Source organism: Mesocricetus auratus, unplaced genomic scaffold, assembly GCF_017639785.1.
Source record: "Mesocricetus auratus isolate SY011 unplaced genomic scaffold, BCM_Maur_2.0 Super-Scaffold_15014, whole genome shotgun sequence".
In the NCBI taxonomy this organism is placed as follows: domain Eukaryota; kingdom Metazoa; phylum Chordata; class Mammalia; order Rodentia; family Cricetidae; genus Mesocricetus; species Mesocricetus auratus.
The window spans coordinates 20,482,577-20,509,546 of record NW_024429186.1 but is presented as its reverse complement, the minus strand read 5'-3'; the positions used below and the strand labels follow the sequence as shown (position 1 = coordinate 20,509,546).

The following is a 26,970-nucleotide window of genomic DNA, read 5'->3' as shown; positions in this document are numbered from 1 at the left end:
ACCCAAGAAGGCATTGTGATAAGTGATCATAGACTTGTGTCTATGTGGGAGCCCATCAAGAAATCCTGAAACAGAGACAGGAATACAAATGCATAGACACAACCAACAAACTTGTTCCATCTCATGAAAACAGACAGAAAAAAGTCCTTGTAACCCTTTTAGCATGAGTTTGTGCCTAGCAGCTAAAGTAATATGTCATTCAGGTTCATTGGATCTTCTTGTTTATCAATCAGTAGCTGAGGGAAGCATTTTAAATATTATCCTTCTCTATACCTTCTTTCTTTTTCTCACTGACAGTGACTGTCAGGAGTTTTTGTTTGTTTCTTTCTCACCATACTTTATTTTCTATTCTACACATTGAACAAAATTAAAATATACAACATGTACCTTAGGGTGTTTTCACCACAGGGGTTTTGTTTTTCCCCAAGACATAGGTTTATTTTGTAACATGTCCATTTACCACATTCTTTGTTTCTTTTTATACATTCGTCTCTCATACAACACACCCTGACCACAGCCTCCCCTCCCTCCACTCCTCCCAGCTCTCCCCACTTCCCCTCTCCCCCCCAGATGAGGGGGTTGTCTTAAGAAAATGTCTGTCCGCCTTTTCCCTTATAATATTCTAGAAAATATAGTCCTGAGTAAGTTGTTTATTTACACCACCTAGATAGACACCTCTAGAAGGAGGCAATCATGTTTCCCGAATAGGAAAACCAGCTGTATTTTCAAAGTATTCTTTCTTCCTAGAATAAAATCCAATTCAAGCTTTTAAAAAAGAGACATTTAAGCACTGTAATCTCATTCATTTTTTAAAATATATATTCCTTAAAATTGAAGTTCGAGCACATGGAGATAAGCTGTGTAGTATTAAACATATTATCTAAGTTCACCTGATATTAAGAAATATCTAGATAAGCCCTGCCCTATATGAAATGACAGACTATGGACACCCCCACGGAGGGCCTCACCCTCCCTGGGGAAATGAGGGGATAATGGGGGGGGTGGGGGGAGGGCACGAGAGGTGGGGAGGGAAAGGGAGAGGGATCTGGAACTGACCTGTGAAGCAACCTTGTTTCTTATCTAAATTTAAACTGAAAAATAAATAAAATAAAAAGAAATATCTAGAAATCACAAAAGCAGGTCAGATATTGGGTGAGGTATAAATGATATGGCAGTTAAGATTTTTCTTCTCTGAAAAGTCTTGATTCTTAGTACATTTGTTATTGAGTGGGGGTAGTCCAGTTTGTGACCACTAGGGGTCAATTGTGTTCTACAGAATTTTGCAGGCCACTGTTCTCTTATCACTCACAGACAAGCCTGACCCCAGCACCCATGCAACAAGCTAGATGTGGTTTCACCTGTGCCTGAAACCCCCAGTGTTGCAGGGAGTGTGGAGACAAGAGGACCATTGGAGCATGCTGAGGGCCAGTCTAGCTAAAACACACAAGCTCCAGATTCAGGAAGACGTGGCTTAAAGGAATAAAGCAGAAAGCAATAGAAGACAATCCCCCCAAATGTCTTCTGGTTTTTATGCACACATGCTCAGACACACATACTTACACACACACACACACACACACACACACACACATATACACAAGCAAAACATATGTACACTACAAATAGATGAATAAAGTAGAGCCTCCATATTTAGTTCTAGCTTTCAAACAAAAATAGACACTTTATTAATGAGGAAATGGGCGCTATTTTAAACTCAACATGATCAATAAAATTTTATGACTTTATTGTGTCATGAAAATATTTTCACAATCACTATTTTAAAGTTCTTGGATATTTGACTGAATGTGTAAATATCCTTCTAAGAGAATTCATTTCAGAATTATCCTAAAATTTCTGGTCCTGTCCCAAGACTTGTTGACACTAAGATAATGCAACTGGAAGTCATGGTTGGAAATTTAGTAATAGCTCTTCTCTTTCACACTGGAAAGGAATGTTCTTAAGCATACTGTCATGAGTTATTATCATTTTTGAGTATGTTAATTGATGAAACAGAGTAAGATGGTCCAATGCAACAGCTGTGGGGGTTGATTCCGGAAACAGCTGCAGATATTGGTACTCGAGCTGAAAAAATTTAAAGATCACAAGGAAAACAAGTTTTAAATGATTTTTCCTGTAAATGAGAATGTCTCTTAGAAGACTTGCTATCTGTTGAAGTAAAACAGTAGGAACACAATGTCAATGATGATTCACTCACTCATCTTACATTGGTAGTAGTGGTGTACTCATGTGGATTTCCAGCCACAGCTAATGCTTATTCATGAAAATTATTTTCAGTGTGGTTCCCTCATCAAGCCAAAATTTTGAAGTTATTTTTTCTTATGTGTGGGGGTGTTTTGCATGCATCTGTGTCTGTGCACTGCAAATGGGCTTGGTGCCTGAGTAAAGTGAGAATCCCCAGAATTAGAATTACAGATAATGGTGAGCCATCATGTTGGTGCTGGGAATTGAACCCAGGTCCTCTGGAAGAGCAGTCAGTGCTCTTAACCTCTCAGCCATTTCTCTGGCACCCCTCCCAATGTTTAATAATTCACAGATCCACCCACGTTATTGTAATCTACACAGTGGCAGCAATCTCTGTTGACAGCATCACGAAAAGTTCTATTGCATTTTCCGTTAACGGCATCCAGACCACATGCTGAGCTATGGGAAATTCCACCTCAGTCATTGCTGAACTGTCCTTCCTCTTTGAGGTTTACACCAGAGTAAGAGAGATTTGCAAGATGCCAAGAAATGAAGAAGCAGCCTTTGATTTGTATCCTCCAGTACTATCATCATGACAGTGAGTTTTAGTTTTCAGTGATCCTATGAAGACCACTGGTTACTTCCCACCTCCCTGAATATCTCAGCACGGCGCTCATTGGCAAAACTGGGAGGGAGTCAGGGTGCAGCCATTTTCCTGTGAATCATGTAGGTATGCTTTTCAAATACGATGTCCTCAAGATATGTCTCTTTGGGGGATGACCAACTGCCACAGGCATGAGGTTTTCAGCTTGACAGATGGAACATGTAGATAGTAGCTAAATTAGTCAGCTTAGTCTCTTGACCACAATGAGTGATTCAGTGGTAGGTATGTGACTTGGGTTGTACACAAACTCGAAAGTCTCTCACTTTAGCTCCCAATGATGTAATATGCCATTGAGATGCTTGCAATATTTTGGGTCCTTTTGTTGTCACGAAATAGCAATGTGTGGAAGAAAAGAAAGCTCAAAGCTGAAGCCTAATCCTAATGATGTGGTGAGTCTCTACGTACGACAGTCATATGAGCCAAATAGACCTCATCATTTAATCCAATCTGAGTCAGAATTTCTTTTTAACTTGTATCCAAAAATTCTCTAGTGGAATTTGCAGCAAAGAAATGAGGGTGATACAGCTCTTATTGTTGAATAAGCAGGGAAGAAAAGGTCCAAATGAAACAAGGACATCTCTGGCCCATAAAGTTAGCAGTCCTGATTAAGCCATAGCAAGAGCGATTGTAAACCTCTGCCTTTGATATCCTAGGTATTATGGTCTGAATATGAAATTTCTCCCAGGTGCTCATGTTTGAGCACAGTGGTGGTGTTACTTTGGTAGTTTGTGAAACTATTTAGATATAAAGTTCCCAGTTTGTAGGGGGGGCTCTTTTGGTAGTTTGTGGTATCTTTGAAACATATAGGTACTGTCTGTTGAAGTACATCACTTGGATAAATCCTGGAAGGTTATATCTGGCCTATGCTCTCTCTCTCTCTCTCTCTCTCTCTCTCTCTCTCTCTCTCTCTCTCTCTCTCTCTGACCAATCACACCCCCACCACTACCATGAAATCTTCCATGCCCTATCCATCATTATAGACAGATTTCTCTGATAAGGTAAGACAAAAATAAGCCACTTCCCCTCCCTCATCACTTACATTAGGCATTTTATCAAAGCAATGGGAAAAGAAACTACATTAAGCATAAGACCATGTCTTCCAAGACCTCTGTTGTGGAATTGTTAGGTTTTAAAAAAAAACCAATATGTGCTCTTTTGTTTTCTTCTTATTGCCTTCAATAAGGCACATAAAAGCCTTAAAATGAAATAATTTTCAAACTCTGAAAATGTTCTTGCCCAAGGGACCTCTCCACTGAAGAAGTGTGATTTTGTGTCTTGGGGAAAAAACAAGTTTTAGCTAGAAAGCAGAACTCAAAATTATGAGTTAATAATGAATATAGTCTCAAAACCCAGAGATTATGGAGAGTGAAAAGAATTGTTAACATTTGCCATATTAAAAAGTAGGTCTGGTTGGTTTTGACTTGGAGTTTTCTGTACACTGTGCGAAATGAAGAACAACTTCAATGTGTAAGGTTAATACATGATCTAAAGGTCAACATGATCTAAAGAACCACCTAGCTACAAATCTCTGGGCATGCCTGTGGGGACGTTTCTAGACTGAGTTGAGATGGGAAGACTCGCTCTAACTTTGGACAGCATCATCCTAAGAACTGAGGTCCCAGACTTCTGAAAAGGAAAAAGTGATCAGAGAATCAGGATTCATCTCTATGTTTCTGCACTTCATATGTAACGTGACCAGCTGCACCAAGCCATGCCACCACAACTCCCTGCTGGATAGACTGTATCCTCAAACTGTGAGCCAAAATAAACCCTTGTTATCCTTAGGCTGTTGTTGCAGCAACGAGGAAAGTAACTAATGCATGATATAATCAAACCTAGTATGCAGCGATATTGCAGCTACCATGATCCGGTGGACTTTAGATAGGGAAGAGACAAGGATGAGTTAAAATAAGGGCCAAGTTTCGTATTGAACCTCATAGCTGGAAAGTGGTAGAAACTTCTAGGCCTGTACAGCATTTCAACATGGCATTAGTTGTGCTAAGGTCTGGAGGCCTACTAAGGTCTGAGAGCCTGTTAAAACACATCGCAGGTTTGCACATTTATCATCTACCATAAAGTAGCTGAGTTGAGCTGAAAAGACAGCTCATGCAGAAAATGTTATCTCTCTAGATAGCTCTAATTTACAGGTTAAATTATTTTTGGCAGTCAACTTCTAAGCATATTAGTAAATTAGAATTGACTAATAATATGGAACAAAGGCACTGTGTGTGTGTGAGAGAGACAGACAGACAGAGAGACAGACAGAGAGAGAGAGAGAGAGAGAGAGAGAGAGAGAGAGAGAGAGAGAGAGAGAGTGTACACAAGTGAGTCATAGCAAGATCATCATTTCCCAGATGAAGAAAATTTGCCTTGAGGTGCCCTGCCTGGAACATAGCTTTTCCTCAATCCTGTCCACCTATGATCTACAATGCAGAATGAGTACATATTTGGTCAGCTGGTACAACAGTCCTTTTATTAGTTACTTTTCTCACTGCTGTGAGCAAATACCTATTAAGTAAGGCCTTAAATGGAACAGGGTTTATTCTGGCTTAGGTTTTGAGAGGATATAGTCTATCATGGCAAGAAGGTGTGATGGCAGAGGTATAAAGCACCTGATCACATTATGTTGTAATCAGGTAGCAGAGAAAGGACCAGATGTTGACCTGCCCTTGGTGAATCACTTCTTCCAGTAAGGCTAATGATTCTACAACCTTCTAATGATTCTATGATACTCAGAAACAGTGTCACGGGCTGAGGGTCAAGTGTTCACATGCATAAGCCTTTGAGGGATATTTCATATTCAGAATCCATTTGGTTCCTGCCCCCTATAGGGTCATGGCTGTACCATAACGTAAACTGCATTCATCCATCTTTAAAAGTCACCATAGACTTTTAATAGTCATACCACCACTCAAAAGGCCAAAGTCCAAAATAGCAACCTTGTAACATGAGCCTCTGTAAAATCAAAACATCAGTTGCATACTTCCAAGAAGGTAACTAGGAACAGGCCTGCTTCTGTATGTCAGGGTAGGAATCTGAACACCCTTAGCTACTACCGGAGACTGATGGACAAGGGAGAGAAATGAGGGCAAATGGGCCACCATGGGTCATTGTGGGAAGGAAACCATGGAATGACATAGGCCCAGGGTCAAGAGGAAAGGGCAACAGAAACTGAGAAAATATGCAGTTCTAGTGAGGACAAAGATTAGGAAGCAAAGGAGGACAGACTAGAAGTCCAGGACATTAGCCCAGAGCTACGCTGGTTGTGGGCATCAACAGCCAGTGATTACGTAAAGAATGTTTAACGAACAGATGGGGTGTCTTCTGAAAGCATAGTAGCACGATCAGCAGGTAAACCTCAGCCCTTTTCCTACTGTGCAAGGAAGGCAAGCTTTCAGGTTCACCTGGGAACTGTTGCATAAAGACTTCCTATATAAGGACTCCACAGAGCCATAGATACCTAAGATGAGAAGCAGGACCAAGAAAGTATTGTGATGGTTAATATCATGAACTTGACAAGATCTAGGGTCACTGAGTGCACCTGTTAGGGGTTAGACAGTTTGTACTAACCTTGGGGCATGTCTATGAAAGATTTTCTCAACTATGTTAACTCAACTGTGAAGATTTACTGGAATGTGAGTGGCATCTTCTTTTGATGTCTAAGATATAAGATGGTCTGAGGTAAAGTTTTTTGCTTTTTGCATATTTACCTTTGTGGCTTGTTCAAGGGTTCATCTACCCTGCTATTGCCTCTGTCAACTGTCACTGCTACTGTCACCACCTTCCCCAGATTTCAGAACCCAGCTTCTATGGCATTTCAAGACTGAAGACCTAGGGCTCTCCTAGAATCCTCGAGGCCTTTGGTGCCCAACTGGGACTGTTGAGACATAGATTGAGCAGCTACTGAATTCTCTAGATTGAAGACATACACTGTTGGACTACCCAGATTATATCATATAGGCCAATTGAATACAATCTCTCTTTATATGTGTTCATTCTATTGGTATGTTCCCCTGAGTGATACTGACATGAGCTTTTAATCAGACTGGCTGTTTATCCAAAAGATACTAAGGCAAACCTCTAAAGGACTCTCTTATCTGATAGAAAATAAAATACCCTCTCTGAAGAAGTTTTCTTTGTTTTTGTCTACACTATCAGTAGGGATGCTTTTCAGGAATGACAGCAGTAAGTAGTGTCTTTCTCCCATTTGAATGTGGAATGTGTAAATGCGTGACCTCATCTTATCTTCAGCAAATTATTCAAGACTATGCCAGTGTGTTTATTTTATATAAGCCTAGTTTATTTAATCTAAAATTTCATCTTCTGGAAAACAATAGCAAAAAGTAAGTCTATTATGAGTAGCCCAGAAACACTGGCCTGGCTGGAGGATGAATGCATGAACAACAAGGAGAATTAACCACTCTTCAAAATGTACCTCCATCTTCATTTCAGAACTTGTTTGCTTTTCTAGCACCCACATGATGAAAATGAGTGCAGTTTCTTCCAAAGAGGAGACATATAAAGAAGAATGACGAGGGTAACAGGGCTAAGCATCTGGTTTCTGATAGTCACAAATGTTTATTTGATAATTTTAAGTGCTGGTTATATTCTAAGGGAGACAATATGAAGCTTCATTGTGTACCTGGTTGAATGAACTAGAGGGGGAAGATGAGTTTGAATTTCTTAGGCATCTCAATAGGTCAAACAAAGGCTGGGTTCAGCCAGTGTTTGCAGTGGCCGCCTCTGCTGGGAATGGAGGACAAACTCACTTTGAGTCAGAGAGAGACAGAGAGACAGAGACACACACACACACACAGAGAGAGAGAGAGAGAGAGAAAGAGAGAGACAGAGACAGAGACAGAGACAGAGAGAGAGAGAGAGAGAGAGAGAGGGATAGGAGGTAGACAGGGCCCTTTTAAAGGGGGAACTATTCACTATGTTCCCTTAGTGGCTGCAGCTGAGGGCCTATCCTGTCAGAGCCTCAAAGGCAAGCCAGTACAGACACCTAAATATTAATAGACTGGACACTATCCTTTTCTATGACCAGCTCAGGAAAAGCATCTGAAGAACATCTGGAGCTTGGGAAGATGGCTCAGTGGGTAAGGCACTTAGAGTAAACATGAGGACCCGAGTTCTGATCCCCAGTACCCTCCTAAACAACCAGGAATGACAGCTCTTGCCTATGACCCTAGTCTTGGGAAAGCAGAGTCAGAAGATTGCAGGGACTCATTTACCAGCCAGTCTAGCCAACTGGTGAATTCCTGGTTCAGTGAGAAACTCTGTCTCAAAAACTAAGATGGAGAAGGGAAGGACTGAGGAAGCTATTTCAATATCAGTCTGTGGTCTCCAAGAGCAAATATAGTAGTGAGCACACACACACACACACACACACACACACACACACATACACACACACACACATAAATAAATATATAAAATATATAAAGTCTCTCTAACTAGGAGAGTTTTTGTTCCTATTGGACACTCTACTGAATGAAGGTGAAATTTCATGTTATCTATAAAAAATACAACAGGTCTGTGAAGATGGATCCAGGGTACTTGCTATGCAAGTGTGAGGTCTTGAGTTCAGGTCCCCAGAAGCCACAGAGAAGACGCACATGCATAAGGCTTCCTGAAATCCTACCAAAGACAGGACAGGGGCTCCCCCAGGAAAAGCTATCTAACTAGACTAGCTCTTATCAGCAAGCTCTGGTTTCAGCAAGAGACCCTGCCTTAAAAAAACAAAGGGGAAAATAACTGAGAAAAGCATCTGATGTCAATTCCAGGCCTCCACACACATAGAAACACATGCATGTGAACCCACATGCTGGGGTGCTTACACACACACACACACACACACACACACACACACACATCACATCACATCATGTAAAAACATTATAGGCACTGGATTGCAAATAGTTGACCAAATCATTCACATGGTACATGGGGCTTCTTTGTGATTTGAGATGATAGGAGCCATGGTTTGTTCATTTACAAATGAGGTGGCTGTTCCCTAGGTCTGTATAAGTTTTAAAAAGTAACCTGGGCTACTGACTGAAGACATAAGATAACCAGCTACTTCAAGCTTTGGGGGGTGTCTTGCCAAGCCACCCATTGTTATAGCCTTTAGGGGTAACTGCTGGGTAAGACGAATTCTTCTGCACTAGCATTACTAAAGCTAGCCAGTAGGATTGAAGCTTCCATGTTGGCACCAACTTGATTTCTCTATGTTCTGTGACTTAAGAATGTGGCATCTTCAGCAAGAGTCTTAGCATCAAGTTCTGGAGGGTTACTAAGAAGTGGCAACACCCTGTAATGTTTTGTGGTCTATGGGACCTCACTGGTATTGGCCACTTAAAAAACATTTACTGACCATTTGCATTTCTTCTTTTGAGAACTCGCAGTTTAGTTCCATGCCCCAATTTTTTAAATTGAGTTATTTGCTTTCGTGCTATTTAGTGGCTTTTTTTCTTTTTTTCACTTTTGTTTTTTGTTTTGTTTTAGTTCTTTGTCTATTCTGGACACTAACACTCTGCCGGGTGTATATCTAGAAAAGACCTTTTCCAATTCTGTAGAGTGCCTCTACACTCAAACAGTAGTTTTTGGGTGATAAAGAAGCTTTTTAGTTTAATGCAGTTTCAACAAACATACTTTTCTGAATTTTTATTTTGTTTTAAATTCTTATACCAGAAAAATTCTACAGACTACTTGACTCATTCCATGCAAACCGGTATTTTTCAGTATGTGAAATTAACTTCAATTTAACTTCCAGTTTATTCTAGTATTGTATTAAGGAAATGATTTACTATGATGCTGTTTAGTGGTAGGAGAAAGCTAAAGCAATCAAGTTTTCTGACAAGTGAGTCACTGTGCTTATCCGTTTATGAAGAGGCAATAGTACTGAGGACCCCCTGCATCCAGTGAATTATGAAAGTCTTCCAAGAGCAGGGCATCAGCCATGGATTTTCCTGCTGTCTCACCCCTGCAGTTTACCGAGAAGGTTCTTCATGATAGAACTGGGTCTGTCACACTTTATTTCTGCTTTGCTGGCTCCCAGCCTAGGACTCTGAACCCCAGTTCAGAAGCAGGAGCTAATAAAGTATACACTGAGAAATGGCTACATTCATCCACTCACCTTGCCCCGGTTTCTTGGTCCCCACAATTCCCTGACTATTCAGGCTCCTAAGGTCCTTTTTTATCAGATATTGTCCTTGTTCTAGCCTTTTAGGAATCACTCAGTGGCAGGCACCAATCCTAGCACTCCATCAGCCTTAGGAAGATGACGGTGTTTTCCCTCCATTGTCTATGAAGAGGCTGGCATTAGGGAGACTTAGAACAGGATGAGAGCTGGAACCCACACTTCTCAGTTGAAAGGCTGAGGTTCTAACCAGGTTTAGCAGGATTTGGTTTCAGCAAATTTCGTTTTCTTTACAGATGGCTGACCATTTTAAAGAAGTAGATCTAAATTAAGGTGCAGAGATTTTGTCTTCATAAGTTAAGGAGATCCCATATGCACACACATGACTGCAAGTAAATGGTGACTTATGGAAATGGGGGCTGCAAATGTCCTGGGAAATCTCCAATTTAATATCTAAGTTATTAAACAGCATCGACTTCTTATCTGCCATTATGAAGTCTAAATTATAATTATTATGTCACGCAATAGTCAAGGCCATGAGTGATCAGGAGAAAATATACTTTGCCTCATGATAGTCACATGAAGACAACACGAGAGTCATAAAAATGCAGAAAGATAAGGAATGATTATGAATCTGTATGTAGAACTCCGCTTATTTTTATGAAGTTTCTGACTGCCAAGGTTTGGAAAAGATCTGTTTCTCAGAATGAGTGGAAGATTTTTGTCTTCAATTCAAAACAATGAAGTTATGTAATATTTAAGAAGTGAGACTCCACAGAAGATAATTAGATCATTGGGGCTCCAGACTTTGGATGAATTAATGCTGTTTCTTCAGAGTAGTTCAGACCTGTGCTGGTGTTTTGTTTATGATATAACAAATAAAGCTTGCTTGGAGATCAGTTTGCAAAGCTAACCACACTAGCTAGCCATGGAGTCCAGGCAGTGCTGTACATGCCTTTAATCCCAGCAATCAGGAGATAGAGGCAGATGGATCTCTGTTAGTTCAAGGCCACCCTGAGCTACACAAAATTGATTCAGTCTGCAAGAGGAACAGAGCTCACACAAAGGTGATCTCAGCACTTGGGATCCCACACCTTTAATCCCAACACAAGAGAGGTCTGAGCACTGGTAGAGGTGAGAGTTCTACAGAGGCTGACCACTTTGCTTCTATGATCTCCACTTTTAACCCCAGGATCTGTCTCTGGGTTTTTGCTATTCATGCTATACAGATCTCAAAGAGGTTGATTTGTAACCCCACAAGAATGGGTTATTACAAAGAGAATGAGGATAAACTTCCAGTTCCTTTCTTTGGCCCTATATCAGTTACCCAGAATTTTGTTATAGCAACACAAAACTGTTTAAAACACTGTTTGTTGGAGGCTAAGCTCAATGATTTAGACTTCCTTTGGTAAAGTTCCCAAGTCAATTCCAAGGTGTTTCTATGCCATTCCATCTTACTTAAATCCATTGGAGAATATGGAATAAAAGTATGATTATCTTTTAAATGATATTATAAAACATATCCCATAGAAAGCAAAGAAAACATAATTCTTTCAAAAAATATTTTTGTTGGGTGCTTGATTTTTACTGGATACCAGGAGTGTTGGGAAGAAGAGAGTCCAGTGGCAGAATCCAAAGATAAACAATGTAACACAGACAGGCTACAGCAAGAGCTGAATGAGAAGGGAAGAAAAAGATGACCAATCCTAGCTCCCTCATCAGGGGTTCAGGAAGATGCTCTAGAAAACTTGTTGTTGCTTCTGCAGTCTCAAGGCTGAGTGGGATTTGATAAAGCGGGGAGGGTGCTCAGACAGAGCCAGGTCACACAAAGGCCTGGCTCCATTTTAAGGAAATGAAAATAGTTCACTGTTATTGGAACTTACTGTAAGAGAGGAAATAGAAAATAATAAGAGCTGAGTCAAAACAGAAGCTAAGTGTTAGAGTGTCTCATAGCTAAGATTCATAATTTGGACTTTTATATTAAGGTCAATATTTATATATATATATATATGTACATATATATATGAAAAGTTTTCAACAGTGAATGACATAATTAAATTTGGCAAGGTATCAGAGATAGATGGAGGAGAGCAGTCTAAAGGCAGCATTGGCTGATATTGGGAAGAGGGGATTGATGAAATGACCAGGAGAAATTTAATGGGGGTCAGGTCTGAGCAGGTGGCATGTGAGTGTCAGGAAACAGACAGATGTGAAGTGTATTTAGAAGGACAGTGGACTTTTTAGCTGGATATCATACATTTAGAAGATACAGGAAATGACCCTGAAACAAGAAATTGATTTCTGCAGGCTCTGATGCTGTCAGGTTAGTCATTCAAAAATGACGTTAACTGGATCAGAAGGAGTCCATATAAGTCTCAGCCCCTTTGCTCTTTGCCCAATAAAAGGCATCAATAAAAGAGACTGGCTAACACACATGGTCAGTGAATGTTTCCCTCTGATTTTTGAGAGATCCTTCAACCTTGTATATTCTCTGTTAGAAGTATTTTGGCTCAGGAGTTATAGTTTAACTCACCATAATCTAAGAAACTGTGTTCCCCAAAGTAAAACCTGCATACAAAGGGTAGAAAGTGTGCCAGTCTGTTCCATTAAAGGTGCCATATTTTTGCATGCAAGTCTCAACAGCAACTGTCACCACTGACACTTATAGTTGTTGACTCATTGTTTCTGATAATCCAACTGCTTTTTCCAGACCCACACAGGTCAATTCATTTGGGATGAAAGGGGACCTCCACCTCTGCATACCCTAAATCACTAATGGTAGTAGAACTCTCTCCAGTTCCTCCTGGGATGCAGATTGCTTTTCTTTTATCATATTTGGCAGGAATACAGATATGGGTATATACATTTACATCAGAAGGAGAAATTGTAGAAATTTCAGAGGATTCTGTGTGGCCATTCACACTACAATAGGGCAACCATTGTGAGGGCCCTGTCAGCTGCCCGAGATAACTGTATAGACGGAGACTAGGGAAGTAAACTAAATTCAGTGTATCACCTAGCCTTCATTTATCATCTAGAAAACCACTACTCTACCTGGAGGCCCTGATGAAGTTTTTAGAATACCAGCAACAGAAGGATCAGGATACCTCATTTAAATACAAACTTTGTATTTCCCCCTTCCTCCTTATTCTGTGAAATGAGATCCCTATGGAAAAGGATTGGGAGGGATGTTCAGTATTTGCATGCCTTTTTCAGGTATCATTACAAGGTTGTTTTCCAATGGCATTTAGCTTCCCTTTTGATAGGTTTTAATTTAAGTATGGAAACTGGAGGGCGGACCACAAATTTCCACTGTAGTAGCTGATACCACACTTCTGCTCACTTCTGTATATTCAGAAATAGAATAATACAAGTAATCAACTCAAGTCAGCAGTCTAGCTGTCTCGTGTCTAGAACCATGGTGATCTCTTAGCCAATAGACTACATCCTTGTTAAGACATTTGAAGTGACACTCTGACCTAGTCATGATAGACTTTTTGTCTATAATTGTTAAACTACTAGAGTCCCAATTCTGTAACTCTAGATTTCTGTCATCCTCAGTAACAATGCAGGGTCTGGTTTTATGGCTTTCTTTTTCACAAAGACAGCTGCTTCCATCAAACTTCTAGACAAATGCTAGTGACCCCTCTGACCATAGTATACCTTGCTAAGCCTTGATTAAAGAAGTGTCTCCTGAGTTCTTTTAGTGAACAAAGTAGGTGAGAGGTTTCCAGAACTTCCAGAAAAATCAAACCTAACCCCTATCTCCTTTAACTTCCTCACCTTTCATCAGCATCATACCAAGACATCCCTAGCATCTCTACTTCATTTACTGAAAGTCACTATTCTCTTGAGTCTTTGAAGGACTCATCCCAGATTCTTAACATTGACCTTAGACTCACCCCCAAGAATCTTTAAGATCATCTTGAGATGCTTCTAACATTGGAACCTAAGTTAAAAATGAATTACTCTTGTTTGTAAATAGTCTCCATCCAACCACGTAGCAGTCTTTCCCACTCCAGGCCAACATGCTTCAGATCTAATCTTCAGAGTCCTGCAGATCTATTAAGTATAAGGTTATCTATCTCCTGGAACAGAGGTTGTAATTCTTCCCTGACTATCTGCTGAGACTTGAGGCTTGGAGGTAGGGGGATTAGATCTGAATGTGAACTCGTACTGTGGTGAGTGAATTATTCCTTAGCTGGTGCCATTTAACTATCTTTGGGATAGGAGAGAGTACTTCCAGAAGGGAAGAGTTACTTTGGCCACCCTGAAACATTCAAGGACTTCAAGATTTCCTATTTCCAGGATAAGCTCCTCGAATATTTCCAACAGAAGTCACAGGATCCCACTATCATCTATATCATCATGGCAATAACTATTGCTGAGGATACCTGCTTCAGGTGTGGAGATCTGGTATACCTATAACTATATCCTGAACTTACTTTTCAGTACATCTTGCAGGAAATGAGTCTCCTTTCAAGTATAAAATGAATTTTCACTTAGCATTTGGATATCAAGTGCTTCTCATTTTCTTGTGCTGTCTTTCAATGCAATTAAGAGACACTGTAGTCAAAATTTCTTGCAGTTAACACTGCCCTCAAAATGTTCAAGCACAGGTCAAAATACCCCATCTTCTATTCGAGTCTCACTTCAATTAATCTCAAATGCAGGCCTTGGTCATATTATGCCAATATAGGTTATTATAGACCAAGGTTGACCACCATTCCACCTACCATCAGAAGTGGAATGCTTGGGTGAGTACTGCCATTATATTACTGACTAACTCAGCTTGAAAATCTTTCCCAGATGATTGATTTATAGAGCCACTCCTGTGGTGATATCTTGTTTGTACATATAAAGCATGTCTGAAGATCAGAGAATGGAGCTTGCCACTAGCTAACCATAGAGGTCTGGAGGTCTGTACAGACAGACAGCAAGTGAGATGGTTGGGCAGAGAAAGGAATATGGGTAGGAGGAAACAGGAACTCAGTCTCTTTTCTTCTGAGAAACTAGGGAGGTAAAAGTGGCTTTAACTTGCTCTTTCTTCTCTCTGATCTCTCAGCATTTTCCCATATACCGGTTTAGGACTTTCATTATTAAGACCTATTAGAACTCATGTTACAACTCCTGATACCAATTGTGTTCAGCCTGAACCACTTAAGGAAATGCATCTTAAAGCAAAGGGATTGAATGTAATTCCTGAGATCAGGAATGAATGGCAAAAAGGAAGAAAATCTATAAGAAAACGATGTGAGAATTATTTTTCACAACAGGGTATTTCTAAATATGGCTGATTGCTTAAGTCTGTGCACACAATCAAAAGAAACACACCTTGCATCTCACCATCATCCTTTGGCCAAGAAATGGAAGCAAACCTTAGGGATATGAGTTGACAAAATAGCCAAAAGAGGGCAGAAAGAGGCTTGAGTTGGAAAGGCTGCAAAAGGCAAATCGGTAGGCATTCAATGGTCCTAAATGTATCCTTTAGAATATATTAGCCATTTGTTTGACAGGTACTATTTTAAATATCTGCATGCAGAAGGTGAATTTTTCTCATTTGTAACCATCTCTGCTAATCCAGCATCCTCCACACATTTTCCTTTTCTTTCTTACTCCTAAATGAATTTTGGCTTAAAAACCTATGAATCTTGGATGATATTCTGGTAACAAGGCAGGGTGCTGTCAGCAACTGAAAGTTTTCCAGATGACTGGTTCTCAGGAGTGAACAGATGAGAGTGACTCATGCCTCCTGGAAAAAGTGGGCAAAGGCCTAACTCTGGGCATTCCTGTGAGACTTCCAGCATGGGGGAGCAGAGAAACAATGGGACTCATGGACTCTCAGAACACTGGATGCATGGTGGAAAGAGAGGCACTCTTTTACTGCTTTTAGAAGATTAAGAGAAGGCATTAGATATGTTTAAGCAGCCTGTTCAGTAAAGATGTTTCATCACTGATCCTATTAAATATAATGATGTTGTGCCTGGCTCTATTCCTTTCCGTTTCTCTTGCTCAGTAGTGGTGTCCAAAACAGCAATCATTTTCCCTGTCTTCCAAGGGCAACATAAGAGCTCTAGCTACTGTATCATCAAAGCTGAACTTTGAGGTTATTATCTGCCTACTGACAATAACGTCATGCTGTTAAGCAAACTGTATTTGTAAAGGATATTGAATTTCTTAAGCTCATTCCAAGGCAGACAACAGATGCATTAAGATCTTATTATGAAATTTATATCATAGACATATCTGAGGCTCACTCTATATCATGGCATTGTATCAAGCTCTCTTGATGAAAAGAATTAAGATTGAGGACTGGCATGGGGAGATGGGACTCTGGTAAGAAAGCACTTGATATCCTAGCAAGTTTTGTCAAGAGCAACAGGGAAGACAGATAGCCTTCAATGAAGAAATAACTTGTTCCTGGCACTGAAATGATGAGATTAGATAAGATGACAATTTAGAACAATGAGTCAAGGACAAGATGTGGTACTCCTCCTCCTCCTGTCTAACTTCTCTACTTTCATGAAACTTGCTAACCACCTCTCTTAGGATGCTACTGCAGCCACCTTCATGAATAGCCCACAAACTCTGCCTTTCCTCACATCGGAGACAAGCACATTGTACTTCATGCCTACACGTAGCAAGCTTCATAGTACCCTGTACTAGGTGCATCAGAATTGGTTGAATGTTGTCTTAGTTAGAGCTGTTACTACTACAATGAAACACCACAAACCAAAAGCAAGTTGGGAAGAGAAGAGTCTATTTGGCTGACACTTCACATTGTAGACCATTATTGATGAAGTTGGGAGAAGAGCTCAAGCAGGGCAGGAACTTGGATGCAGAGACTCTGGGGGACTACTGCTTACTGACTTGCTCACCATGGCTTACTCAGCTTGCTCTCTAATAGAACCTGAAATCACAAGACCAAGGATGGCACCACCCACCAATCACTAATTAAGAAACATCCTACAGTCCGATGTTATGGAGGCATATTTTTCAATGGAAATTCCTCCTTTCATATAAGTCCACTTATGTGTCAAGTTGACATAAAACTAGCCAACACAGATATCTATCTCTGGATATAAATCCCTAAGCATGGCATCCCACTGATGGCATCTATCATCAAAGTGGCTGCATGTTCTAGATCTATTTTCACATTTGCCCAGATGAGGATTTCAATGGGCAAGAGAAAAATTTACTATGTTGTCACTTCTCTGAATGTGTGGAATGAAAATTTATTGAAAAGCAGTAGGTGACCAGATGAATAGCTGCTGTAGGTGACAAGGTGTAATCATCCCTGGCAGAGTGTTTAAGTGTTTGTGCTTTGTGGTGACTTCATAGTTGATGGCATTTTCCACTTTCCCTCACTCTGTTTTTTAAACAAGTAATTCTGCAGCCTGATGTGCACAATTGAATTAACTAGATATTTAGAAGTTGATAGCTGGACTTTGCAACTTCAATCAGATTTTCTGAAGTTTGTCTGTGTTTTATGACATCCTCACAAGGTTGTAAGCTGTGGCCAGATTTGATGCACAATTCCAAACAACAGAGAAATGGAAAAGAGAACTTATTTTCACCGAACATTCACCCTTATGGGTATCTTCCACAGTGTGTGTGTGTGTGTGTGTGTGTGTGTGTGTGTGTGTGTGTGTGACTGTCTGTCTGTCTATGCATGTGTCTGTGTGTGTATGTATATGCCTGTGTGTATATTTGTATGTGTATGTCTGTGTGTGTATGTGCATATGTCTCTGTATGTATCTGTGTACATCTGTGTGTGTGTGTGTGTGTGTGTGTGTGCGTGCCTGTATTTGTATATGTTTAATAACAATAGCATGAGAACTTGCAGTGGAAATTACTTTTAAAGGAACATTCCACTGACTTGTATGAAATTCTTTAATAAGCTGATTAAGGTGACAGGTGAGTTCTTCTGAGAGCACACATAAGAAATAAAGTAGTATTATAAGCATAAGATAGGAAAGGAAACAGCTTTGAATAAGTGGGGAAATGCAAAAGTAATATCAAATAAAGAGCAAAGCAACTTGGCTGCAAACCTCCCATCCCCTCAAGTTCTATGTTTCTAGAGCCTGAGGAAAGTATTCCTGCTACTTGGAATTTTAGAGATTTCTCTCTGGTGATGTGGGGAGCTCTGGAATCAGGGACAGGGACAACAGAAATACCTCTGTGGATATCTGATTCATCCATGGCAACCGCTAATATGCATGGAGAGAACATGAGACACCCTGAAAGGAGAAATGTAGGAGATACTGTCTCCTGGTGACAGAAGAGAATTTGTGGGTTCCAAGAGAAAACCTACATTTTTGAGGTTCCATGGAGTGTCATGGTGACCAAAAATGCCCCCAGCCCAAGTACTGAGTTCCTGGAGCATGATTAGAAAGTAGGATTCCCAAAGGGTGCTCTATTGAGGGTGAGTCCTAATATATGTTTGTTTTGGGCACCAAATGTTGGGCAGATTTAAAAAAAAAAGGAAGTCCACGAATGCCTGAATAAAGAATAGCAGATGCTTATTTGAGGAACACTCATACAATGCAGGTAAATAATCACCATGGTCTTCTTCCCCTGAAGCCACCTAATGCTGCAATGCAAGATGCTCAGACCACCACCAAAGAAAGACAAGGCCCCTCCTCTTCCTTATAAGGGATCACACCGAAACCACACCCTATGGCCAGTACCTCAAATCTATTAGTGGAACAAGATGCCACTCAGATGTTAAGTGAGAACTATTAGCATAGCTCTCATGGTCAGAGAAAGTTGGGAGGTGGCATAAACAAGAATACTTCTAAAGCATTTAAGATGCGTAGTGAAATTCTCTGCATGGTCACCCTACCAGGCACCAGAATTCCCGAGACTCATTTTTAGGACCATTACTTCAGATCTTGGTATGGCAAAGAGATAACGCTTGGAATTTTTGCAGAAATGACTGAAAGACCTAAGTATATGTTAACCTTTTAATTTTGTCCATTTTAAAAATTAAAAAAAACAAGTTAATCTTTTTGTTTTGAAAATTCTTTCCTAGAAAGAATTCTTTAGAAAAATAAATTTGAGGCAGAGGTGATAGCTCAGTGGTTAAGCATGCTCAGGCATCTATGAGGAACATGGTTCAAACCCCCCAGAATCCACATCAATATTAATTAGGTGGGCAGAGTGACACATTGTAATTTCAGTCTCAGAAGGTAGAGACAGAGGATTTCCCCAGAGTAAGCTGGCTAGTGAGACCCGTATCAATGAATCATAGATGTGATTGCTCCATTGAATTATGTTCTCAGAAAAGTGAATGGGAATAATTTCTGGCATCATTGTCTGATGTTCAAATGTACACACACACACACACACACACACACACACACACTAGAAAGGGGTAAAAATTTAAAAATAAAGCAAGTTTTTGTGGCACCCAGAGGCATCAAACAGTCTGCAGGTATTTCTCCCAAGGCAAGAAGCAGTCAGTCACTCTTCCAGAGTACCTCATCCCTGGAGACAAACATCCCTGTTGAGACTTAAGCAGTGTGGGAGCTTAGAGGCTAAGGATTCATCCTACAGCACTTTCCCCATGGTGCAATCATGACAAGATTCAGTGGATGGGAGGCAAACTGAGAAGCATTTGGCATTCCACAGCAGGAAGTTAGAAGCCCCCGTGCTTGTTATTAATTAAGCCTTGAGTACCCTTTATTGAAATGGAAGTGTGTGGTGGGTGTAGCCATAGAGTATAAGACCTGAATTCTAATCCTAAAAAATAAAAATAAATCTTAGAGATTGCAGAACCTTCAAAAAGGGCCCTTCTTTGAACTTCAGGGTTTCTGTTGTTGGTCTTTCAGGGAGCTGGTTGGAGGAAAAGCACACAGCTTCCTTTGAAGAGGGTCCCCCACCCTGTGAACCTTCAATTCACCTTCCCTTTCCCCAGTGATGACACAAAACCCTGGACTTGCTGGGAAACGAGTGAAGGGCCCAGGGTCTGAAGATTTTGTGGAGCTTGGGTCCCTTGATCTTAGGGTCCGGTTCTGATGCCCATGAACTCAGCTGCAGCAGCTGAGGCTGTGGGATTTCACACCTGCTAGATGCCCCTCCCCGGCTTCAAGTTTTGCCAGCTGCTTTCCCTCCACCATCTACATTTTGGATGCCATGGAACACTGAGAAGCATACAATAAAGAAAATACTTTTTTCCTGGAGTTTGTGAAGGGTTCACTTTTTATAAATGTCACAGTTTTCTTCACAATCCCCAATAATGATCAACACACCCTTTCTTTAAAAAAAGTGAGCCAAGAGCCAGGTGACATGGCACATGCCTTTAGTCCTAGCACTTGGGAGTCAGAGACAGGCAGGTCTCTCTGAGTTGGAGGCCTGCCTGGTCTACAAAGCAAACTCCAGGACAACTAGGGCTGTTACACAGAGAAATCTTGCCTTGGTTAAAAATAAAAAAGCCAATGTGGATGATTGGGTTAGATTATCATGAATTCACCCTGTTTTGTTCAATGTCTGATTTAGACAGGTGGCAGGTCCAGAGTGTATGTAATTTGAACAAAAGCTCCCCTAAATAGTCTGGTATTTCTCTATTCTCTCTGACCCAAGCATGGGGCCTGTTCTTTCCTTCATTCTACACCTTACTTTTCCTTTTTACATGAAGAAAAATGCTTGACATCCATCCTGGAATCCTTTCTCCTGTTTGATTTTTCCTTAATTATAAGATATCATGCATATAATTAACTGTTCCGCCTCATTTAGACTGCAGGTAACTGCCCAGAGCACAATCTAAGATTATTTTGATGAGTACTGTAATAATCAAATTTCTGTTTTTACATTTTCTTTCTTCTAGAAAGAAAATTTGGAGTACTAGTCATCAAATAGCTTTTCTCCTTTTGCTATGCAATACTATTTCCACATTTCTCAATTTGCCCTACAGGACCTTGGACATTCCAGGAAAGGGCTTTCCCACTGAGTTACACCCCAGCTAGTGTTTACTCTTGTACCATTAGCACACTGTAATTATTACTATACAACATTGTGATAAATCTGGGTGGTGTAAAGAAGGTTCTAACTTGGGTCTTATTAGATTTCCTTCATGAAATTTGCTCTTGCTATTCTTGGCTCTCTGCACTCATTAGAATTTTAGTATCAATTTATCAAGTTTAAAATAAAAAATATAATATATAATAACAGCATTCTCTGCTAATGCAATTATGACTAAAACTGGCATACTAGTTGCTTTTCTATTGTATTGATAAAAGACTATGGCCAAAGAAACTTATGAAAAAAAAGGTTTTTTTTTGGGTTTATGGTCCTAGACTGATTAGAGTCAATGATGTTGGAGCAGAGAGAGGCAGCAGGTGTCAGACACGGCTTCAGGAACAGAAACTGAGGACTCACATCCTGAAACACAAGTACAAAGCAGAGAGAGTGAACTAGGAATGGTGGAGTCTTTAAACTCTCAAAGCCTGCCCCCTCCACCACTGGTGATATACTTCTACTAGCAAGGCCATACTCTCTAAACCTATGAAAACAGCATCCAGCTGGGTGCCAAATATCCCAACATCTGAGACAATGAAATAAGTTCCTATTCAAACCATCACAAATGGGATGAGAACGGGTGGGGCACATACAAAGATGTGAACAATAGTCCCAGCAGTCCAATAGGAGCAACTGATATTGGTAGCAGTATTATGGGGCAACCACTGTGTATGGAAAGTTTTGAAACTACAAACATAAAACCAATGACAGATATCACTAGCACCCAGAAGATTGTGTGAAATGAAGGCTCAGAAATATGACTAATTTTTGTACAAGGACAAGAAACATAAGATGATTCTAGGATGGTTTTTGTCATTACTAAAGTGTCAAGCCAGAATGAATCAATCTGAAGATGCTTCCTATGACCAAAATGAGTCAATTAAATATGTCTGTATCTGTGAGCTTGTAATAATTCTAGCTGTTAATGTATCATAGTTAGAGTCTGCCATTAACAGGACACAAACCTAGAGTCTCCTGGAAAGAGGGAAACTCAGCTGAGAAATTGCCTCCATTTAGTTTGCCTGTTTGCCATGGCTGTGGGGACTTTTACTGATTTCTAATTGTTGTAGGAGGTCCAGCCCATTGTGAGTAGCACAACCCCAGGTAGAGGTGTTTGGGCTATATAAGAATCCTGGCTAAGCACAAGACACAGAGAGTGAGCAGCAGTCCTTCAGGGTCTCTGCTTCAGCTCTTGCTTCCACCTGCTGTTAGATGTGTGAACTCTCAGCTTCCTGCCCATACCTGCCACTTGCTGCTATGCCGGGATGGTGGACTCTATCCCTCTGGAACCACGAAACAAAATGCTCTTTCTGCTGTTACGTTGCCTTGGTCACGGTGTTCTGTCCCAGCAGGAGAAAAGTAACCAACACAAGCACCTACTGAGCCTGAGGAGGAAAAGAGAAGCTCACATCACACACAGTCAAACAATCATTCTTCATATTTCAGCTCTCTGTCTTTCTGTATCACTAAGAGGAAATGGTCTGCCCTGTTCCTGGAAATGAAGATTGATATTTGACCCTGTCCTAGAATGATTGGCATTGGCACTATCCGTTCCCTGCACTGAGAATTTGTACTTCCATTTAAAAGGTGGAATCTAACCTTTAAGGCCCCAGAAAAAAAGTCACAACAGCTCTTCTTATCCTTCCTCCAAAATTAATCTTTCTCAAGTCCACTCTGACAGGGCTCTCTTCTTGAGGTTTCACTGAAACAGCTTGTATCAAGATCACCAATGATCTACATGTTACCAAATCTAAATGGCTGGCAATTTATCCCAAGTTTGACTTATTATATGTGGACAATAGTATATTAGAGATAATAACATTTGAGCCCAATACTGCATTTATGAAAATCACTTGTTTGTTTGAATGAATGGTTAAGGTCACCTTTATATCTGAAAGCATTGTTTTTTCTAAATTTAAATTATAAACAATCTTATTTTATACATCAATCTCAGTTCCCTCTCCCTCCCATCTCCCCATGCCCCCCACAGACCCCCATCCCATCCCTCTGCTCCATAGAAAGGGTGAGGTCTTCCAAGGGGGATCATCAAAGTCTGTCACATCATTTGGGGCAGGGCCTCGACCCTCCCCCGTGTGTCTAGGCTGAGAGAGTATCCCTCTATAGGGAATAGGCTCCCAATGTCCATTTGTACACTAGGGATAAATATTGTTCCACTATTAGAGGTCCCATAGACTAAAGCATTGTCTTTTTATTCTGAAGTATTATTAAGATGTATGATACATGGGGTCTATTTTAAAATTGTTTTTCTGTTATAACTGCTTTCCCCTCAAATCCTGTGCAAATAAAAGCTTCAGAATAAAGGAAATCTCAACAGAACTGAATTAGGCCCTCTGCGTGTGTAGCTTGGTCTATCTGAGGGGCCCCTGGCAGTAGGACCAGGACCTATCCCTGATGCATGAGCTAGCTTGTGGGAGCTCATTCTCTATGGTGGGATGCCATGCTCAGCCTTAATGCAGGGAGGAGGGACTTGGACCTGTTTCAACTTAATGGGCCAGGCTTTGTTGACTCCTCATGGGAGCCCTTGCCCTTTGAGAGGAGTGGATGCGGCATCTGGGAGGGAGGTAAGGGGGAGCAGGTGGAGAGGTGGGAAGGAGATAGATCTGAGGTTGGAATGTAAATGAAAATTTAAATACGAAGATAAATAAAAATAAATTAAAACTCCAATAACCCCCAAAAGATGTTATTTTCCATCTACTCTGTGACAAATCAGATCAAATCCCAAAGCCCTCTATCACATACTTGTTATAACTAACACCATTACTGATCTTTTAAAAAAATATTGTTTAGCCCTTAGCTCTGTCCATTAATCATATAATCTCATCTAGGTTTTCTAATATAACACTAACACTTCAGAGGTAATAGCAACACCAAAGTCTTTTGTTGTTATTTTTCTTTGTTGTCCATGATAGAAACCACACAAGTTGGTCACAATCAGTCTTTTCTCACCCTGGACCTGTGGAGAGTACATTTCCTGCTGCCCATTGCAGGTGATAAAGTTCCCACCGATGAACATGAACAGCGACTTTATGGTTCACTTCCAGGACTCACACATTAATACCTTCCTCTCCACCTCCTCCCATGTCTTTGTCTTTGGGGCTGACTTGGGCGAAGACCCTTCAGAAACAAATACCAATTTGCCATCAGACCTGAATTTGTGAAAAACTGAGACACCAGAGCAGATAACCTGGAGTCTTTGCCAGAAGAAGGTATTTTTATTTAAGCCATTAATTTTTGGAGTCCCTTTGCTTAGCATTGTCCCTAATCAACATAGGGAGGACACATAACAGTGAATGACATAACACCTAAATATATGGTATTAGCTTGAGGTGTACACTGAAGCGGGAAGAAAATGAACATCGAAAACTAGAAAACTAGAGTCCCTGTGTTAACCATGGAGGAAAACACACACACACACACACACACACACACACACACACACACACACACACACACACACCTTCTATGCTTCCTTGGAAAACATACCAAGAACTCCCAGATTCCATAGCTCTAAGGTAATCAGCTACAAGAAATAAACATGCTAAAGTATGTTGGCCCCTGTTTGTTACTTTTAGATAAATATTACAAGAAAGAGATGGAATCAGGTAAGAACTGGCTACATTGTCATTTGAATTGGAAAAAAATCACAAGAGGGAAAATAAATAAAAACTTCAAGGCTTCCCAGGGCTGGAGAAACTAGTAGTTTCTGTACCTCAAATAGCTGAAGACATTTAGGCCACAAATAAAAGGAAATCCCACCCCATGATACAGATAACATCAAGGACAGTGTTTTTGTAAAAGCCTGTCTCAGCACTTCAGTGGGTATTCTATAAAAGGTCTAGAAAATAATCTGTGGTCTATTTAGCAGTGTGTGAAACTGGGAAGAAGTAGGTCAGAAGCGATGAAATTTTCAAGAAAAATATGATGCCTAAGAAACCACAGATGGACTATGTAAAATCACCCTCACACAACAGAAAACGGGCTCTGAAAAACCACCAACTCCTTATAACGTACTCCCCCCCCCAATACCTACCTCCCACATAGCCATAGAGCAGTGGGTCTATCATCCCTTTGGGGGTAGAAAGGCCCTTTCACAGGGGTCACTGAAGACCATCGGGAAAAAAACATACATTTACATTATACTTCATAGCAGTAGCAAAATTGTAGTTTTGCAGTAGCAACAAAAATAACTTTATAGTTGGAGTTACCACAAAATGAAGAACTGTATTAAAGGGTCACAGCATTAAGAAGGTTGAGAAGCACTGTTTTTGAGCTTGGCATTCTTCACAATCAATGACACCTCTGTCCTGTTTTGCTCCATCCTGGTTGAGCTAATATTCTGACCAAAAACAACTTGGAGGAGAAAAAGGTTTAGTTGGCTTACAGCTTACAGTCCATCACAGAGGAAAACCAATGCAGAAGGAACTCAAGACAGGACCTGAGGTGGAGACCATGGAGGAATGATGCTTATTGGCTTGCTTCCCCTGGGTTACTCAATGGTTTCTTATCCAAGCCAGGTTCACCTGCCTAATGATGTCACCACCCACAGTGGGCTAGGGCCTCCTGTATTGATTAGAAATTAAGAAAATGCCTGAGAGATGTTGCCACAGACAAGTCTAATGAAAACAGTTGTTCAGTTGAGACCATCTTTTCTAGATATTTCTAATCTGTGTTAAGTTCATAAAGACTAGCCTGTGCACCTCACCAACAGAATCTACCATTGCTATGGATTAGGGACTGTTTTCAGAGTCTGCTGTGGTATCCTGTCTATTTCTTTATTGGACAGAACTTGGTAACTCATTTTTAGTCAAACGATATTAGACCTTGCAGAGCATCATTTAGACTTTGAGTGTCTTAGTTAGGGTTCCTATTGCTGTGAAGAAACGCCATGACCATGCCACTCTTATAAAGGAAAACACTTAATTGGAGCTGCTCACAATTAAAAGGTTTAGTCCATTATCATCATGACAGCAAGGCAGCATTCAGGCAGATATGATGCTGGAGAGATAGCTGACAGTTCTACATTCAGATCCAAAGGCAGCAGGAAGAGAGAGTGACACGGGTCTGGCTTGGGCTTCTGAAACCCCAAAACCTAGCCTCAGTGACACACATCCTCCAACAAGACCACACCACCCAATGGTGCCACTCCCTATGAGCTTAGGGGGACCATTTTCAAACTACCATATTCCACTCCATGGCCCCCATTGACTTGTAGCATTCAGTGAAACTTCAGAAGCCCCGACAGTCTGTCAGTCTCAACTCTGTTTAAAAGTTAAGAGAATGTTTGAATACCTTATAGACATCTAAGGTTTTTGAGATCAATGCAATAATACAGAAGAGGGAATAGATATTTCTTCCCTGAGGAATTTTTGAATATGTTTGAGGTAGGGAATGATGGACTTAGGAACCATCTGTGAAATGCTAGCTGTCAACCAAAAATCCATTCTCATTTTCTCCAGAGACACAGATTTTATTTCTTAGCTCCACATGTAGGAAAATGGCTAAGTTTTCTTTAATAGAATATGATCACATACCATTTACCCTTGGCCCATGAAAGTCTCTCACGCTCATCCTAATATGTCCTTTCTTCTTACAGGTTTACTGAAGTTGTTAAGCTTTGAAATCCTCTAGATGCTGGATGTTGGAGATAGCATCATCATTACTTGAGCCCTTTAATGACCACAGGGGAAAGAAAAGTTTCCATCATTCCAGATCTTCTCGTAATGACTTCTCAGAAATTTGAAAATTTTAACTTCATTTCACATATTCTAATATGCCATATGAAAAAGTAGCAAAGTTTGCTTTTGTGGACGTTGCTAACCTTTTCAATAAAGACTAGAGTTGATGCACAGAATCCAGTATTGCTACAGTGCCTTTGATAGCATACCTGTTGGCCAGCTTAGATTGCACAGTCCCTTCTTGTGAC

At 40.5% G+C, this 26,970-nt stretch overlaps 1 long non-coding RNA gene across 2 annotated transcripts; it reads right to left on the bottom strand.

Annotated features, from left to right (window-relative positions):
- Positions 1 to 1,670: 1,670 nt before the first annotated feature.
- On the bottom strand, positions 1,671 to 26,744 carry LOC110340623. 2 transcript variants are annotated; one of them, XR_002382421.2, is made up of 3 exons: positions 26,579 to 26,744; positions 22,269 to 22,411; positions 1,671 to 2,082 (listed from the first exon to the last, which is right to left on the bottom strand). It is a non-coding gene; the product is annotated as an uncharacterized LOC110340623 (long non-coding RNA). The 2 variants fall into 2 exon arrangements; XR_002382420.2 differs by lacking the exon at positions 1,671 to 2,082 and adding an exon at positions 21,265 to 21,389.
- Positions 26,745 to 26,970: the final 226 nt, after the last annotated feature.